This window comes from Canis aureus, chromosome 18 (assembly GCF_053574225.1).
Source record: "Canis aureus isolate CA01 chromosome 18, VMU_Caureus_v.1.0, whole genome shotgun sequence".
Classification (NCBI taxonomy): Eukaryota; Metazoa; Chordata; class Mammalia; order Carnivora; family Canidae; genus Canis; species Canis aureus.
Window position 1 is genome coordinate 34,930,527 of NC_135628.1, and position 18,454 is coordinate 34,948,980.

Consider the following 18,454-nt stretch of genomic DNA (forward strand, 5'->3'; position numbering starts at 1 on the left):
AGTCAGAGAACTAAAGCAGTTGGGGAACTAAATATTGCTTCAGACTTACACTTCCAGATGTTTCCAAAGGCAACCAGTAGGGCATCTATAGTGACTCCCAAGAAGAGCCCCTCCCAGCATGTAGTCCTTTTATTGCCTCAGAGGTTCACAGGCCAACTAAGCCTTTGGAATGAGGGGTGGGGGAAGGAAATACAGCCTGTGCCAATCTTCCATTTGACCGTTATTTTGGAGCCTAAACAGTATTCTAGAATGCTATAAAGTAGGAGTCACCTGGAAAGCTTATTCAAAATACAGATTTCCGTGTTCTTCAACCTTCACAAATACAAAATATATAAATAATGAGGGCCTACTATACATGTCTGGTGAAGGAAGACAATATATTCATTCTCATCACCTGTTGGCACGAATAAAGAAACCTATGAGGTACCATTACTATATATAAAAAGTTGCCAATAGCAGCTGTTTTTTTAGTGATGGTAGAATTTATTTCCTATGCTTTCATTGCTAGCTGTCTTCTAAGTAAGTTAGGGGCTCTAAGAATAATAAACTCTTAGAAGTAGCTTTGTTCAAGAATTCCCAGCCTTAGGTATTCATGTACCTACTTTCTATTTTCCCCAAGTCTGATGGAACTGGGTCTTGTCTGGGTCCATCTGGCCCAGAGATAAGGAGGTATTTGGAAGACTGGTATAACAGGACCCGGTGCTGAGGTTAAATGAAAGGGGCAGTGACAGATGTTTCTCTGAGATGCAAGGCTCTGTTTTGTTACAGTTGCCTTCTTCTTGTCATCTGCATCTGTTCAAGTGGTCAACCCCAGTGACAGACAAGAAGTAAGTGCAAGATTTAACAGATCCGTTCCGGAGCAACTGATCTTACATAACAAAATTGCAGCAAGCTGTCAGTTCTGTATGTCCTCGGTCTCTAGACCTTTGCACTCTCTCCCATGCTGCAATCCTGCTGACCTCTTAGCCTACACATAAAAGAATGATGCTAGCTTGCTGTCTGGCATAGTGTTTTCCATGAAATGCCACAATTTGTGAGACAGGGACTTGGTGTTTTAAATGCATTTCTTTTCCTAACTTCTTGATGTGTGTCTGGTTGGGTGGGTGGGAAATACTAGTTTTTTATGATTAAAAGTGCAGTTAGAAATTCAGGGGACCACCCTTCCACAAGCACCATGATGATGTGAAATGGCAAAAGGATAAAGAACAAAAATGATGGTAAATCTTGTTTCCCATGTGAATGGTCCTACAATTTCAAAATATGAAATATCCCAAGTAGTTAACCCATGGCCAGTAAGACCTCACATGTTCATCTAATGAGAAAATGTCCTTTGGGCTTTTTCCTGTGGCTTTGCTTATTTGCTTTTGTTTATATGTAATGATGAAATAATCTAAGATTCATTATACTCTGTGACAACTTCATAAGGTGTTAAGGTAATGATTTGCTTTCAAAGTCAGTGTAGTTATCCTAGAACAATAGAGAAAGTATCTGTCACAATTTCAGGTATTGACCTTTCCATAAACCTAATTTTTCATATTCATTATTTTATCAATTCCTTTTTTCTTTGCTAAAACCCATCTCCCTCTTTCTTATATCAAACAGAGCTTATTTGCCAGAATAAAACTAATCAGGACATCCTTATTTACAAGATATTTGCTAGAACAGAAAAAATAATTCATTAGTAAATCAGTTTATCTAACTACATTTTTTGTCTCCTGCTTAAGAATATAACCACCCAGATAAGCTTGAGAGGGAGAAGTTCGGGTCTAGGCATTCACTCACTCTTCCCCTAAAACTCATTTGTTTGTGAAGGCCATATTTTAGACACATCAGTCTTGAAAAATAAATGGAATTCTTTTAATTTGGCCAATCTGTTCTGGCAGTAAAGACAGAAGATAAAACGTATCAATAGCAAGGTGCTATAAAAAAAAACAAAAATGAAGATGCTGGGGGAGAGGGGTGCTCAGCCATGGCCAATAGCACAAGAGACATTCAATGTGAATTTGAATGTCCTTCCTGATTTCGTCCTAGTGCATATGCAAACCCTACATGGGGAGAACTCACAAACCTTCTGGAAATTAAGAGTTTACATTCTAGAGGGCCCTAAATATCAAACTACAGAACAACAAAAAAAGTTGCAGTAGCTTTATTTGTAATGCTACCTTATTCCTGGGAGACCTATTTCAAGACCCCCAGCGATACCTGAAACCATAGATAGTACCAAACCCTGGAGAGGCCATGTATTTTCCTGGACATCCAATACCTATGGTACAGTTGCATTGATAAATTAGGCGTGACAAGAGATTGACAAGGATAACTAATAACAAAATAGAACAATCATAACGATATACTCTAATAAAAGTTTTATGTGACTGGTATCTCTCAAAATCTTATACTGTTTTTCACGCTCCTTTTTGTGACGATGTGATGATAAAATGCCAGTGTGCTGAGACAAAGTGAGATCAATCATGTAGGCATTGTGACGTAGCGTTAGGCTGCTGCTGCCCCCGATGATGATGTGTTAGGAGGAGGGTCATCTGCTTCCAGACCGTGGCTGACCATGGTTAACTAAAACTGTGGATAAGGGGGGACTGCTGTACCACTGTCTACAACTTTTGGGCTCTTTATTTTTAATTCTATTATTTTAGTTAAACATAATCCTAGATTTACCTATCATATTCCTTTTGCTTTCCCTTTATGCTAAAGTAAATCTGGGTAGTGCTTGTTAAAATAGGCTGACAGGGGCGCCTGGGTGGCTCAGTTGGTTAAGTGTCTGCCTTCCCCTCTGGTCATGATCTCAGGGTCCTAGGATGGGCCTGCATCTGGCTCCCTGCTCAGGGGATGCCTGCTTTTCCCTCACTTCTCTGCTCGTGATTTCTCTCTCACAAATAAATCTTTTAAAATAGATAAAGCAGACAGACAAACAAAAATAACAAAAATATACACATTTATTCTGTTCAGTTTAATCTGCTGGATCTTTCAATATGTAAGTAACATAAGTAGATCTGCTCTTTTTCCATGTGGTTTGGTTCACTCGTTGTGGTATAATTAAAAATAAATGGAATTGGGGATCCCTGGGTGGCTCAGCGGTTTGGCGCCTGCCTTTGGCCCAGGGAGCGATCCTGGAGTCCCAGGATGGAGCCCCACATCGGGCTCCCTGCATGGAGCCTGCTTCTTCCTCTGCCTGTGTCTCTGCCTCTCTCTCTCTGTGTCTATCATAAATAAATAAATAAATAAATAAATAAATAAATAAATAAATCAATCTATCTTTAAAAAAATAAAAAAAGAATGATTCAAAAATAAATGGAATTGACAAGTGTGGAAGATGCTAGAATAGAAAAGAAAAATCTAATTGTCTTTAAGAGTGTCAAGAGCTTTCTTGTTTATTTATTGATACCTGCTAACTTTTGCTTCACAATTTCCTAAAAATTTTTATAAACAATCCTTTTTTTTAATGTGGAAAAAAGTTTATTCAGTAAACAGCAGATACTGCATACACTGGGAATCACCTCCCCCAGTGATGGCAGGAAAGAGTGACCTCACCTGCTCGGCCTCCTGGACTCTGGGATTGGCTCCGGGTGCTCCCTGTGCCCTGCCCCTCTGTCGTAGGCCTCATCCTCCTCCTCCCAATCCTGTTTGTTTGTTTCTTGTACAATATGCAGAAGGAAAATTTGTTCTCAATGAACAGATTTGGAAAAAATGATTGAGGACCCTGATTTTTATTGCAGCGTGAATTGGAGAAACAGGGAACTTCTCAAGAATGAAAACAGGATGCATTTCATAAATGGACAGTCACAAACCTCTTTCATGGTTTATGTTCCCCCAAGACTGTTGTCCCCACCGTTAGCTTGTTGTTTTACAGCATTATACAGTTCATCCTCACAAAAGCTTTAGAATGATCTCTAAACCTTTCAGCTGCTCAGAAGCTGAAGTGGGCAGGTGGTTTCCTCTTATAAATGTCACTGTGTGTGTGTTTCCTGGTGACTATACTTTGAATCTACTTACTTCATTGCAGTTAACTTGCTGTATTATAACTTGTGTGTTTTATATTTATTTCTTCAACTAGATTATGAATTCTAAGAATATGCACTTTCATCTTTATAATCCTAGTGTCTGGCAGGGCCTGATACATAGAAAGTGCTTGAAAATGCCTATGGAATAGAAAGTGGCCAGTTTAATAAAATGGACATTTAATCAGAAAAGTTCAGTTTAACCAGTTACATATAGGCTTCCTGCACAGATTTTCTTTACAAGTAATAACAAATAGTGGGTGACATCTCAGGATGTGGTGGTCTCTCAGCTCAAATTCCTACTAAGAACTGAAGACACTTCTCTGAAACAAACTGGTTCTCCTCACCTTCAAACTTTACACAGGAAGAAAATGAATGACTCCAACCTCCAACTTCTTGGGAGTTCACTGTTGTTGAAATAGCCATGAATTTGTTCAAACCAGCATTGTCAGTAGCCTCATACAGAAATACAGTCATAAACAGTAGTAGAAAGTAAATACTGCGTTCCTCTTAGTTGATGACTGTCAACAGGATATTTTTCTGCCATTTCTAGATGCTTTTTTTAATTCCACAAAACCACATTTATTCAGTTTATGTTCTCCCCTTCTTGACATACTTTGCAGTTGCTAGAAATCATACTGAAAGAGAGAAGGAAGAGGAAAACCTCACTGAGAATGGATGTGTAAATGTAGGGATAACACTTCGGGGATTTTCCTTGATTAGTCTTTTGGGTCCCCCACCTATTTTGAGGCAGGCTGTGTTCACAAAAATCCTGAAAGTTTATTATATTCCTTTTGTTTACTTTTGAGCGTGTTTAAAATTTTTATTAGTAAAAGATGGTGATATATATGTGTGTGTATATATATATATAGTGTTTTTTTTTTTTTTAATCTTGTACTACAGTATCTAACTTTGGCCTCTCAGGCACATTTTTCAGAAGGATGATTTTTCAGAGTTTTTATTCCTTTGCAGAAATGTTCTAAGCATATACACATACATACATGTGTATGTTTTTCTGATGGAATCGTATTGCTCCACACATTGCTCTACAGCTGGCTTTTTCAATACACAATACTCATTCTACTACTGCGTAGTATTTCATCATGAAGTTACCCTATGATTTGTTTAATCAGATCCCTTATTGACCAACACTTAGATCACTTCCAATTTTTTACCTCTAAAGGGTGCTTTTGTGATTACTCTTCCATCCATCTTCGCACATTTGTATGGGTATATCTGTAGGGAAACTTCCCTAGTAGTTAAATTGCAGGATCAAAGGACATTTCATATATTTAATTTTGCTAGGTATCTAAACTGCCTCCCAAAACAGTGTCCCAAGTGACTTTACCACCAACAGCCTACATGAACATACCTCCCACCCTATCTCAACAAGCTCCCTCCCTCTGTATTTTTAATTGTCGTAAATTGATATATAGTGTTATATTAGTTTAGGGCTTACAACAGAATGATTTGATATTTGTATATGTTGCAAAATGATCCCTACAATAAGTCTAGTTAACATCTGGCACCATGTGTAGTTTTAACATCTGGCACCATGTGTGGTTACATTTTTTTTTCTTATGATGAGACCTTTTCTTATGATGAGATCTTAAAGATCTCTTAGTAACTTTCAAATATACAATACAATATTTTAACTGTAGTTACCATTCTGTATAGCATATGCCCAGGATTTATTTATAACTGGAAGTTTGTATTTTTTGACCCTCTTTACCCATTTTGCTTTTGCCCTCCCCTTCTCTGCTCATTTGCCAGCCACCAGTCTGTTCTCCATACTTGGTTTTGTTTGTTCTTAGATTCCACAGATACATGAGTACATACAGCACTAATCTTTCCCTGAGTTATTTTATTTAGCATCCATCCATGTCATAAGTGGCTCCTCAAAAAAGAAACCCCAGGTACATTTTATTAGCTCATAATTATTTAAAATATTATAAATATTGACAGGTTATTTGTAAAAATGTAGGAATACCAAGACAGAAGATAAAGCTTAGTCTTCACACATTATATATGACTATAGTTTGTGATACTTTTATTACATTATTTTTGTGACAACAAAAGTCAGATACACACTATAGCACAATGTAGAAGGATAGGGACATAATCGATGTATGTATAAATTCCAATTTGCTTGGTCTCTGAGCTTCCTGCTTGCTGAGATAAAGGAGGAAGGTTGTTGGCTTTAACCAGGAAAAAAAAAAACCCCACCAACAAAGCCTATTACCCACAATTCCTTGCAACCTCTCTGTTTGATGATGTACCAATGACAATACAATAAATCTGCTTGTTCATGAGAGCCTGACGTAGCCCAGTTAGGAAGGTAGCATTCAGCAGCCTGTATCATCATATATCACCTGGAGGTGCTGCTGGCCCCGCTCTACAGAGTGACACTGCTCTGATTTTTTTCTTTTTTGTCACTGACTCCTCCAGACATCACTGTCTCATTGAATGTAGCTGATTCCTGGCCATATTTCCCCTCTTCTTGCCACCTCCTATTATTTCTGCTCAGATAAATCTTCTCACTTTGGCAAAAGGGGTTGAATATACAGCCTCTTCCCTTTGCAGTAATCAATACTTGCACGGAGATAAGCCAACCAAAAGGGCGAGCAAGAGCAAAGGAACTGACTCTTACCATGATTATATCTCATGTTTGAGGGATATCTAACCTTTATGGTGTAATCCATAAAAATAATACACATTAGGAAGGTATGGCCACAAGCACATGTAAGAGAAAGGCTTTCAGGTACAGGCTAAGGGTACTGAACCACAAGACCCAACCAGGTATACTCCTGAATCTAGCATTATTGCAAGCCAAATCTTACAGAACTTACCCATATGTGGAAACAAATGGGACTCAAAATATCTGTGTTAATAATAATTTCAATGACACTAACTCCCATCTACTTATGCAGTCCACTATGAAGTCTGGCTTAATTATTTTGAGGAATCTCCGTGGGATCACCCTAAAGTACCTACATACCAGTGGTCAGTTCCAGTCAAGTTATGTTGCAGCATCTGTCATGTTGCCTGGGTCTAGCCTCCTCCTTTGTAACTACTACCTGCAAAGGTGCTTGAAGATGCTGTATTCCTAGGCAGGCTTGCTATGCCTAGTAGCCTAGTAGCTCCTTAATGGAGTTATGCCTAGTAACTCCATTAAGGGAGCAGTCTCCTGATTTTCAGAGAGCTAATACGGCCCCCACATTCCCGAGGAAGTAGAAGAATGTCCTTCTCCCCAAGGCAGGAAGGTCTTTAGCACCTGGGTACCAAAGTAACTCTGCTACTGTTCTTGCCTCACGTTCCCTCATAGAAACAGCTCCATGAATCTGGGCCTCTAGTCCCTCTTGACAGGACTTGACATAAATCTCTATAACTGGGCCATCAGGAGCAGCACAGCTAGCTTGGACCCCACTATTTCTGTCTCTAACTTTCCTGAGGTCTGCTTCCACTCATGCCTATCAGCTGCTGCACACTGCCTGCGCAGAGAGACAACATAAAAATGACAGTTTACATAACACCAGGGGCAAATGGAAGACAGATCTATTCGTATTGATTTCAGAGCATGTTCCCCGACTGCTTTGAAAACAGTGGGGCTGGCGAGCACCATTTCTCTGGTCCACACCACAGCAGAAACACGGAGTTACCGGCAGGGGGCAGGGCTGCACAGACCCTGGTAGCCTCCGCCCAGAGCTCAGGGCAAATTTTGTTAAAGCTGCAAGCAGGACTCATCATCTGGCCCCTGGATGACTGGCTGTTGCACAGCACCCAGACTTGCAGCCCCCACCCCTACCCCGCCACCCCACCACCCTACCTGGCATTCGCCCCCTCCCAGGCTGCCACAGTGCTTGGGGATGTCCTAGGACCAGTGGCCCAGAGCAAATTTTGCTAAGATCATGGCCCCACTCCCATTTTCCCAGCAGGCTTGCCCCTCAGAGCTGGCCTGCCTGGGTCCCAGCAACACCACAGACAGCAGGCACAGCCCTTAGCAGGCAGAGTCTGTGCAGACAACGGTCCTGAAAGGAACAGTGACTCAGACACAACTGCAGGGCGTAAGCAGCACACACAGGAGAGTCTGCTGAGGTGCCAGGTCTTGGTGAACAGGGGACACGGCACTGCAGGGCACACCAGGACCTCCTCTTCATAGAGTCACTGCTTTCAAGAGCAGAAGGCAGAGCTGACTCTCTTAACACACAGAAACAGACACAGAGAGGCAGACAGAATGAGGAGACAGAGGAATTTTTCCTAAATGAAAGAGGACAAGGCCACAGCCAGAGATCTGAGCGAAACAGACATAGGAATATGCCTGATAGAGAATTTAAAGCAATGATTGAAAGGATGTTCACTGGGCTTGAGAAAAGAGTGGAAGACCTGAGTGAGACCCTTACCACTGAGATAAGGAACGATATAGCAGAGATGAAGGACTCAAGTCCTGCACACACAGGCCTGGGCGCCCCTGTCCTACTGCTTCATCAGTCCTCCTCTTAAATTGCTTCTTTTCCGCACATTTACTAACTAATGCAATTCCATGTCCCCAAAAGAAGTTACATACACAGCTGCATTGTATAAGTCACATGAAAGATATGCTTATATGATTAGAGTCATCACTAAATTGTAACTACTCACTGGAATTGCCTTTCTAGAAAGGTTTCTTGGGCTTTTTAAAAATTTTTTATTTTTTTTGAAGATTTTATTTATTTATTCATGAGAGAGAGAGAGAGAGAGAGAGAGGCAGAGACACAGGCAGAGGGAGAAGCAGGCTCCATGCAGAGAGCCTGATGTGGGACTCGATCCCAGGTCTCCAGGATCAGGCCCTGGGCTGAAGGCGGCTCTAAACCGCTGAGCTGCCGGGGCTGCCCGGGTTTTTTTTTTTTTTTTTTTTTAATATTGATTTTGTATATTCCCAAACTCAGAATTTTGAACACGTTTGAGTATTCTGTGTTCCTGCCAGGAATGTTCCATGTCAGCTCAGTGATGTAGACAATTATCTGGTCTAACCTACAGTCTCCATGATCTGTCCCTTCCTCTTTTTCCATATCTGGCTTTACCCCTTTATACCCACTTACTAGTTTTACTGAATGATTTTCAGTTTCCCAGTCAAGTTTCATTTTCATGCTTACAACCTTTGCTCCCAATATAATTCAACCTAGAAAACATTCCTCTCCACTAGTTGTCTCAAAACCCAAATCAAGCATCAGTGCATTAATGAAAATTTTACTCTCTACTTTTACCTCATCCCTCACCACCCTGAAAGAGTCAACCACTTTCTCCACTGACTCAACACCATACTCCATAAAAAACTCTTCCATATCACCACAGTATTTTATTTTATGAAACTTGTTAAACTTAAGGGCATGCCGACTTATTTTATCAGCACTTACCAGTGTCTGGTGCTCAGTAAAAGTTTGGTGACCTAATCTCTTGAAAACATAACATGGGCTGTATAGCTCCTGTGCCCACATCACATTCCCTTGGCCCACCTCTGGTTGCAGCTAGAGGGGACAGGTGTTTGGTGAGCCTCTCTGCATTGTTGCCCAGGACCTTCTTTGACAGGCCCGCATAAGCACACCTGGAAGCAGAGGGGACTTAATGTCCTCTGTCCCAAGACTTGACAGATAAGTACTTCAGACTCTTATTTCTCAGGTGGGCAATCCGAGAGGCATCTGGGTGCTTCTCAGCAGCCCTAGCAGAATCGAATCCCATTCCTTACAGTTACAGTATCAGTAACACATGCCCCTACTAGCATTCCCTTCCTTTTTGTCTTTCTGCTCCCTCACTTCTTCATGAAGTCCCCTTCTAGAAATGACTTGCACAAAAGTTTATCTCAGGCTCTGCTTTTAAGGAACCTAAACCAAGCCCATGGGAACTTGGCCTGGACAACCCACACTCTCTCGAACATTAGTGCATGAGAAGATAAACCGGTCTAGATTGAAAGAAACCTAAGACACATAACAATTAAAGGCAATGTGTGTTTCTGGATTGGATGCCAGTTTGGACAAGCTTGATTTAAAGGACATTTTTGAGACAATTTTTAAAATGTGAATACGGTTGGGTACATGAGATAAAAATATACTGAAGTGGAAAAATAGACTTTAACTATAGAGCAGATTTCAAAACAAAATTTTATATATCCCCAAGGATATGTAAAAATCTAAAAATGGGGATGGCTGGGTGGCTGAGTGGTTGAGCATTTGCCTTCAGCTCGGGGTGTGATCCCGGGGTCCTGGGACCGAGTCCCACATCGGGCCCTTCACAGGGTGCCTGCTTCTCCCTCTGCTTGTGTCTCTGCCTCTCTCGTGAATAAATAAATTTAAAAAAATTTTTAAATGATCCAGAAAGATACATACCCAGGCATTAACTCTTCAGTCTCTAGGTGTTTGCAATATAATCCTTTTATTCCTTTAGTTTTGCTTGTAAGTACTTTTTTTTAATATGCCACCACACACATACTGTTTCTGTATTTAAAAGAACATTTTTGAAAAGCTCATGCTATGTCCAACTTTCAACCTGTCATGTTGTTATTCTAGGGCACTTTCTATACCGTTCAGTGATGAATGAGTCTGAGAAACAAAGAGAAATGTAAATGGACTGAGGAGGGTCCCATCATGCGCTGTGGCAGGATAAGAATACACAAGCTGTGACCCGGCTCCCAGGCAGACAGGATCCCATAAATATGAGAGTCCGACTCTAGGTGAGTTATGTTCACTCCTCTCAGTAAACTCATTCGCATGCACGCATTACAATACTCAGGAAACACAGGCCCATTCCTCAGCCCAGATGGAGGAAGAGGCTTGTTTTAAACAGTACTTTATAATTTATGATTGCAGGGATTAGGAGCCAGCCTTCGTGCTTACTAACGGCACCCGATGTGCCTCGGCAGGAGACTTCCACAACAAGCACATTCTCCGGGAGCCGGTTATCCTCCTATATACTTAATCTTTCCCCAACCAATCCCCTGAAAAGAAAACAAATATTTGTAGATTAAAGGAGAACTGCCTTGTCATCCTTTACAGCTGCTGGCGTGCAAGCTGTTAAGCACCGAGTGTTTAATTAATGGAGAGATACCATTAGAGAGACAGCTGGACCTGCATTCAGATGAGCCCGGCTTCAAGGTGCCAGGAGATAAAGATCTGGAAGTGGAAAAGCTGAACTGCAGTTGGGTTCATTTATAAGAGAGGCTGTTAAAGGTCAACTGTGGTTCCTTGGGCTGGAGATAAAGAGATGCTATTAAAAACAATTGGAAAGTAATTCATAAGGGAGCAGCAAGTCACTCACGTTAAATTAATTTGTCTTTCTGGTAGCATGGCCCTCACGATGGGAAAGTAAATTTACCTAAAATCAAGATCTTTTGAAAACAGCCATTGATCATGCGTTCCATGCAAAGCCACAGGCACACACGCCGGGCGCCAGGCCCTCGGTCCCCTTTGTTCACTGCAGCCCTACCCAGCGTGGCGTTCACCATTTCCCCCTAAAGGTAGCAAGGACGGTGGCATTTCCGTGGACCCCCTGAGGGGCTCGAACCTGCCGACTTCTTCCCGCCTCCGCCGATGAGCTAACAGCCAAGCACCAGGACAAGTGCACGCGATCCCACTCTCCTGACGTTCAGCAACGTGTTAGAACATTCTAGCCCACCGTGCTCCGCTTACAACCTCTCCTCCCCCCTTTACTCACCCTAACGCACCACATTTCACACATACACATGCCAGGATGAAAATTGTTCATGTATCCCAGGACTACATCTGTAATCATGACTGGCAGCTGACTTAGCGCCACGCAGAAACCTGGTAGGTCTTCTTTGTCCTTGGCCTCCTAGGGGCAAATCCTTGCATTCGCCGGCTCCACTCCTCTTCGCTTCCTCACGCATCCCAGCAGCAGCCTGTGGTGTGACAAAGGGCAGGTGCTCTTCATATGGGAAGGCCAGCTTTGCTGAAGCCCGCCGCATCTTCCTCCGGCACGGTGGCAGCTGTGCCCCGGTGCTGCCACCCGGGGCTAAGGGGGAGCCGATGCCCTGCGTCAGCCCATGATTGTGACCGTGCGAGCTCGGCTGGGTCTCATCGGCTTCTCCCCTTCTTCGTGTTGCCCGAGGAAAACTGCTGGTTGTTCTTCTGTCTTTCTTGGGCTGGGAAATTAATTGGGGTTGTTCTTTATTTCCTGAAATAAGGGGAACAAGGAGTGATTCCCTGCCCAGGTCTGTTGGCGACCAACGTGCGTTCCTGGGCACCGGCTACTATACAGCCCAGCTCAGCGGGCTGCTCACCGGTCCCTGGGGTCAGTTGGGAGTGTCAGCCAAGGGGACAAGAAGAGGCGGAGAGGCGGTTCATATCACACATTTACTGCTGCTGATCAATTGCGGTTTTTAATAACAACTTTGCAATTCAGATTTTGCAGTAAAAAGGGTTTCCAGATCAGATATCACAAGTTTGTTTTTTTTTCTAAGCCTGTCACCTTTGAAAAACTAGGGACGTGTACGTGTTCAGCATTAACCGCACCAGGATGGATGCACCTTGCTCATGTTCAGACTTCACACACATGATCTTAATAGGATGTGCTTTAGGCTGCAGCCAGTGGAGAGAATTCCAGAAAGGGAAGAGGCCAAGTCAGGGGGGCTCTCCTCTTGTAATGGAAGCTAATGAGAAACAGCACATCGCAGAAGAAGCCAGGAATAATAGCGACAACCAAGAGGCCCCACTTACAGAGTGCCCGCTCTATGTCATGTGCCAGAGCACTTGTTTCACATACACGATCTCACTTAATTTCTGGAACCATGCTGGGAGATGTTTTCACTCAAGTGGTGTTTTCACTCTCCAGTATGCAGAGAATTTAAGTAAAGCTAATGTAATAATCCCAAAGATTGAATGCCTAGTAAATAGAAGAGACAGCATACCCTCAAGCGGCCTGCTCTGTGCTAGGTATCTGTAACCATCTCCTGTGATTCAGAGTTTAGCAATGAAACCAATTCGGGAAAGAACAACAAGGTCCTGGGCACATTCTTCTTGTATTTTCTGCCCTACGTGCCTCTCATCATAACATGGAATCAGTAGCCATGTCTTCTGGGCAATGCTTCTTCTATCATATCTAACCATCTCATTAAATGGGAACTACTTTCTTCTTACAGACCCTCAACCCCTTTTTTACAAGCCAATCTCTAAGAGCCTTCCCACCTCTCTCACTACAGTTTGTGGCTGGGCATGTGAAACTGTAATATAATTTTTAAAAAATTTATAATTTTTCCTTATGCCAGACACTTTACATTTTAACTTATCTTATTCTCACAACAATTCTGTGATATGGGTACAGGTACTATCTCCATTTTGCAGAGGTAGAGAATGAAATCTGGATGGTTAGGCATCTTGGCCAGGGTCACATATCTGGAAAGTTGTAAAATTGAGATTTGGTTTGTATCAATTAGCTATTGACACACCATTAAAAAAAAATCTAGGTTAATAATTCAGTGGCTTAAAGCAGTAATTACGTATTCTTCTAGATCTGGGGAACACTTAGGTGTTGGCTGGCTGAGGCAGGGCTCAGCTGAGTGGCTCTGATCTTGGCTGAGATCACTCATGCAGTGGAGTCAGCAGGGAACAGCACAAATAATCTGGATTGGCTAGGTGGCTATGTGCCATGTGTCTCTGGGGACTTCAGAGACTGGCCTGGGAATGTCCTTTCCATGGAGCAGCTAAAAAGCAAGGGCACAGATGGAAATTAAAGAGACCTCCTAAGGCCTGGGCTCAGAATCCGCACACTGCCGTCTTCACCTCATCCAAACATCTCACGAAAAGTGAGAAATATAGTCTGTCTTTTGTGAGGAGAACTTCACAAAGACAAAAATAAAGATTCAAGGAGAAGTAAAGAGGAGGGGCTAATGCCCCAATCTACCACATAATCCCATATACTTCTTAAGGATGTTTCATCTCAAGCTGGGCAATTTCAGGTCCTTGTTAGGTAGCTGACATTGACAGGAAGTGAATCTAAGATTGTCAGCACCCACATTCCTCAGAGTGAGGAAGAAGTTACTCTGCAACTGTATGTGGAGACACAAGACAGAAAGTCCCAGGGATGCTCATGACCCTAGGAGCAGTTGTCTTTAAGCCTCAGTGGTCTTCTTGCCTTTCCTTTCATTTGGTTGGTCAAGGCTACTTCTGAGGTCCTCACCCCAAAGTCTTCTAATTTAGGTTTATTTTCTGCCAAGTGTTACTCAGAATGTCCTACACAATGTAACATCCTGTAACTAAAACCAATCAAGCAATCTGCAGGAATTCATGCTAAGATATGTAACATTTAACATGTTTTATGCATCTACTGTTTGCAATGGATTATGTTAAAAAGTGAGGATCAGAAAGAATGGGTAAGATTGAATCCCTGTCCTCAGAGAACCCATAACCTAGAGGAAGACACTGAACATACATAGCTTGTAGCCCCACAAAATGAGTGCAGTTTGCTTCTAAAGGAAAATGCAGGAGAAGGCGGGATTAAACTGATTTAGGCAAAAATGGGAATGTCTCGAAGGAACTCATGTGTTCTATCAAATCCTGGGAGATTAGGAGGATTCCTACAATCAGAAGAGAGAAAAGAGGTGGCAGTACAGGTTTTGCTTGGGGTGGGAGTTAGGAAGCAAGGACTGAGCAAAGTCATTGAGGTATAAAACTCCATGATATCTGACGAAGTGATCAAAATCACTTGGCAAGTGATAAGAAATCTTAAAGTGTAAAGTTGAAAAGAAGAATTTGTCAGTGTGCCTCTAAGCATTATGCAAAGGACTGGGGCCCTGTTTAGCTAGCTAAATTGTTCTGCTCCACTTAACAGGCATTATGTCCCCAAAGTGCCATGGGATGTGGAAAGGGCCCCTTGAGATTGTCCTACTCCTTTTATCCTGATATTGTTCTTTTGAAGCAACCTTTTCATCATCATTTGGTTTCCCACATAAGCTGTCCTCCAGGGAAGAGCTAACCTATAGTATTATTCCAATCCATTTGGCAGTTATATTTCTTAGCATAAATTTTTAAATTGACAACCTAGTTTATAAAACAAACTCCTGGGAGTTTAGTATTTAGTCAGGACTCTTTATTTTACAGAAATCCAACATAAGCTAAGCAAAAAGTTTCCTGGAAAATGATCAGTTTGGCTCACAAAAGAGGAACTTCAAGTACCAGGGCTACTTCAGAGCCTTCAGAACGTGGAGCCTGAAAGTCCATGTTCTGCTCTCATCATTATCCTGAGATTTACTACACCTGGAAAGACACTGGGAGCCCTGAGAGCGTATTTTTATAGCTCACCAGCAGGAAGGAAGGAAGGAAGGAAGGAAGGAAGGAAGGAAGGAAGGAAGGAAGGAAGGAAGGAAGGAAGTATTTTGCTAATTCCAGCCAAGAGGAAATCTTAAAGGATGCCCCCTGTTGTTCAGATCTGGATTATATGTTCATTTGTGAGGAATGCCAAAAGAATGAGATAGAATTATTGGTCCAGTTCTGGATCGTGTGGTCAGAGGTAGGTGAGAATATTGTTCCAAAGTTTGAGGACTGGAGAGAGGGTATTTCCTTGGACAGAAAATCACTGTTCCCACCTCTGTTTATCATGAACCAGTTAGGCCCTAAATACAGTGGTCCCCAGGCTAATAGAGGAAACTGAATATGAACCTCAAAAGCACAAGACAAGACGTGGACTGTTCCCCTTTCCTAAGGATGAAACAGCCAAACAACTTTTAGTCTGGCACTGCTTTTCTTAAGGCATGATTTGAAATGATATGGATTGAGTAAGCTTTCAGACAAGTCATAAATTAAGTCTGCAAAGGTCAACCCTGTGGGTAAGATACTAAATTTATACTGAAGTGGAAAAATCTGGCTGAGCATCAAGTAACATAAGAGAATGGGTATGTTTTTGTCTCCTTTTCTCCCTTGGGGAAGCACTCACATACCTTGTAATTCTGACACAGAAGATCTGGGATCAGCAGCATTCCAGATGCTCAGGGAAAGGTGTAAAAAGGAATAGCATGCCCAGATCCCAGCCGAGGCAGCTGCTCTTCACTTACTCCCACTCCTACCTGAGAAACTCGACATTACTTTCAAAATAGCACAAGAACTTTTGGTACTCACAGATATAAAGGGTCAGCACTTTTTTTCTGATTTCTTTCAGCCTTGTTTAAACCAGGGATTGCTCTGGCAGGTCAAAAACAGCCCATTAATTCACTTGCTAAGTTGAGAATAGTTAAAAGCATGGATAATAATACAAAGTTTTGAAAGGGGGGCATGAAATATAAAGAAAAAAGCAATAGACATCAGGAGACCAAATCTCTGATGCTCATTCTGTGTGTGCTCTTGAGCAAGACACATCATCTTTGATGCTATTTCTTCATCTGTGAAAAGCACCAGTTGGACAAATTAATCTCTAAGAATCTTTACACATCGGAAAATGTACAATTTCTCTAGAGTGCCCAGTTTCTAACCTTTTCTGGGATTGATGTATTTTCAGTGTGCTTTGTTGTTAGTGAGGATGAGGGCAACATTGGTATGGGAACAGTATCTATATACTGAACCATCCTCATTAATTAATTTATACAGGATAGGAGAGTATTTAGAGTTTAGCATTTGGAATCACACAGATCTGCATTCAAACCATATCTCTTCTACATTGCCTAGTATGAGGGACATTGTGAACAAAAAATCAGTAAAACTTGGCTCCTGCCTTTCTGGTATAGGACACTCAACAGTGGCTCCTTGACTTTGAGTCTGGGAGAAGTAGGAAAGTGGGCATGGAGAGTCTGGTTTTAGACATTCAAGAGAAAAAGGGCAAGAAGCAGAGAGAGAAGTGAGAATGGAGGCCATGAGCTACAGATTTTTTAGTTGGAAAAACAGTTGGTATCTTTTTTTGTTCTTTCAACAATGAGTGCTACAAGCTAAAAAAAATTGGTTTGGACGTGAAGATTAACAATGGTGTTACAAATGGTGTTTTATAAGGAGTAAGCGAGGGAGGCCCTGGGGGGACATACACAGTCTAATACTCTGTCGACACAGATAATACGAGGCAGACAGCTGGATGAGGCTGCCATGCCTTTCTCTTCACCTGGTGTGATGAGAGCAATCCCATTCAACTTCAGTTATCTGACACTCCCTATGTGAGTTATATTGTTGTCTTTGGTGAATAAAAGAAAAGTTCTTTCAGTTACATGTCTTTTTATTCCAATCGTATTACCTACCTTCACAAAGATGAGTTGACGGGTGCCCATCACTAGATGCCCGTCATTAATCTATAATAGCCGACCCAATGAAATACTATGCAACTATAAAAAAAGAATGAGTAGGCTCTTGTATAATAGAATAGAAAGGTCATCAGGATATTTTGTTATGTGACAGGAACGAGATGTAAACCAGTTTAGATAGTAGGCTACCTCTGGGCTTGGAAGGAAAGAAAAGAATATATTTACATATATCATTGGTATATACTTTTGTGTTGTATGTATAAAAAAACACTGGCAAGATATCCAAGAAACTATTAAAGTAGGTCACTCAAGGCAGAGAGGATGGGGCATGGAGCATTGTATGGAGAAATGACACAAGAGAGCATCTTTTATATTCATCTTCATTTTTATATTGTTTGGACTTAATAGGAATATATTACCTATTTTTAAAATTTTAAATTCAAATGAAATTTGGAATGTGTATTTGTTAGTTAAGGTAATGCTAACTGCAGCTGAACTCAAACACTTAATACATTGTATGTTTATTTCTTACTCACACAAAGTCCAGAAGCAGATGGTCATTTAGGACCTACGCTTCTTTTAAAATAATAGGTCTCCTTCATCCAATGTATCTCTGATGTCTCTGTATACAGCCAGCAGAGCTAGGGGTGCAGAGGAGGCACAGGCCTACAAGTGGAGCAGTCATTTCTACCCATATTGCTTTGGCCACAATGCAGCCATATGGCTACACCTAACTACAAAGGAAGCTGGGAACACAGTCTAGCTGTGTGCCCGGAGGAGGAGATGAATTTGGTGAACAGGTAGTGTCTCTGCCACCCGTAGAAAGACCTAAAAAAAGGGAATTCTGAAGAATTTTATTTCTCTGTTGAGTACATAAAGTTATTGCTAAAGCATTATTTTGAAATCATGGCATTGAGGTAATGAGTTCTTGCAAGACAGCTTTATTGCTGTTGATGAGATATGGACATTCACTAATCTCATCCATTCATCAAATGCCTTAGTCTTAGGTTAAAGGCAACCATTGGAAGATCTGTTATTAGGGCAAATTGGACTGTCCACAGAACAGTAGGACTCTGCTAAGAACCCTCTATCTTGTTGACTTTAGGTAGGATGAGGGCCCCTGCTCTGTTTATTGAATCCCAAGAGATAAGGAGCATCGGATGATTTGAAATGCCTCAAAGGTGGGTGCTGCTAGTACCAGCAGGTTGTCCAAGATGGAGGTCATGTTCCTTCCCTGTGTAAG

General features: G+C 41.7%; 1 long non-coding RNA gene across 6 annotated transcripts in view; it reads left to right on the forward strand.

Annotated features, from left to right (window-relative positions):
* Positions 1-11,664: 11,664 nt before the first annotated feature.
* The window catches only part of LOC144288841 (uncharacterized), a 62,604-nt gene continuing 55,814 nt past the window's right edge, over positions 11,665-18,454 (forward strand). For all 6 annotated transcript variants that reach the window (XR_013356845.1, XR_013356842.1, XR_013356846.1 and 3 more), the window contains exon 1: positions 11,665-11,806. This is a non-coding gene — a long non-coding RNA (uncharacterized LOC144288841). The remainder of the gene's footprint in view (positions 11,807-18,454) is intronic.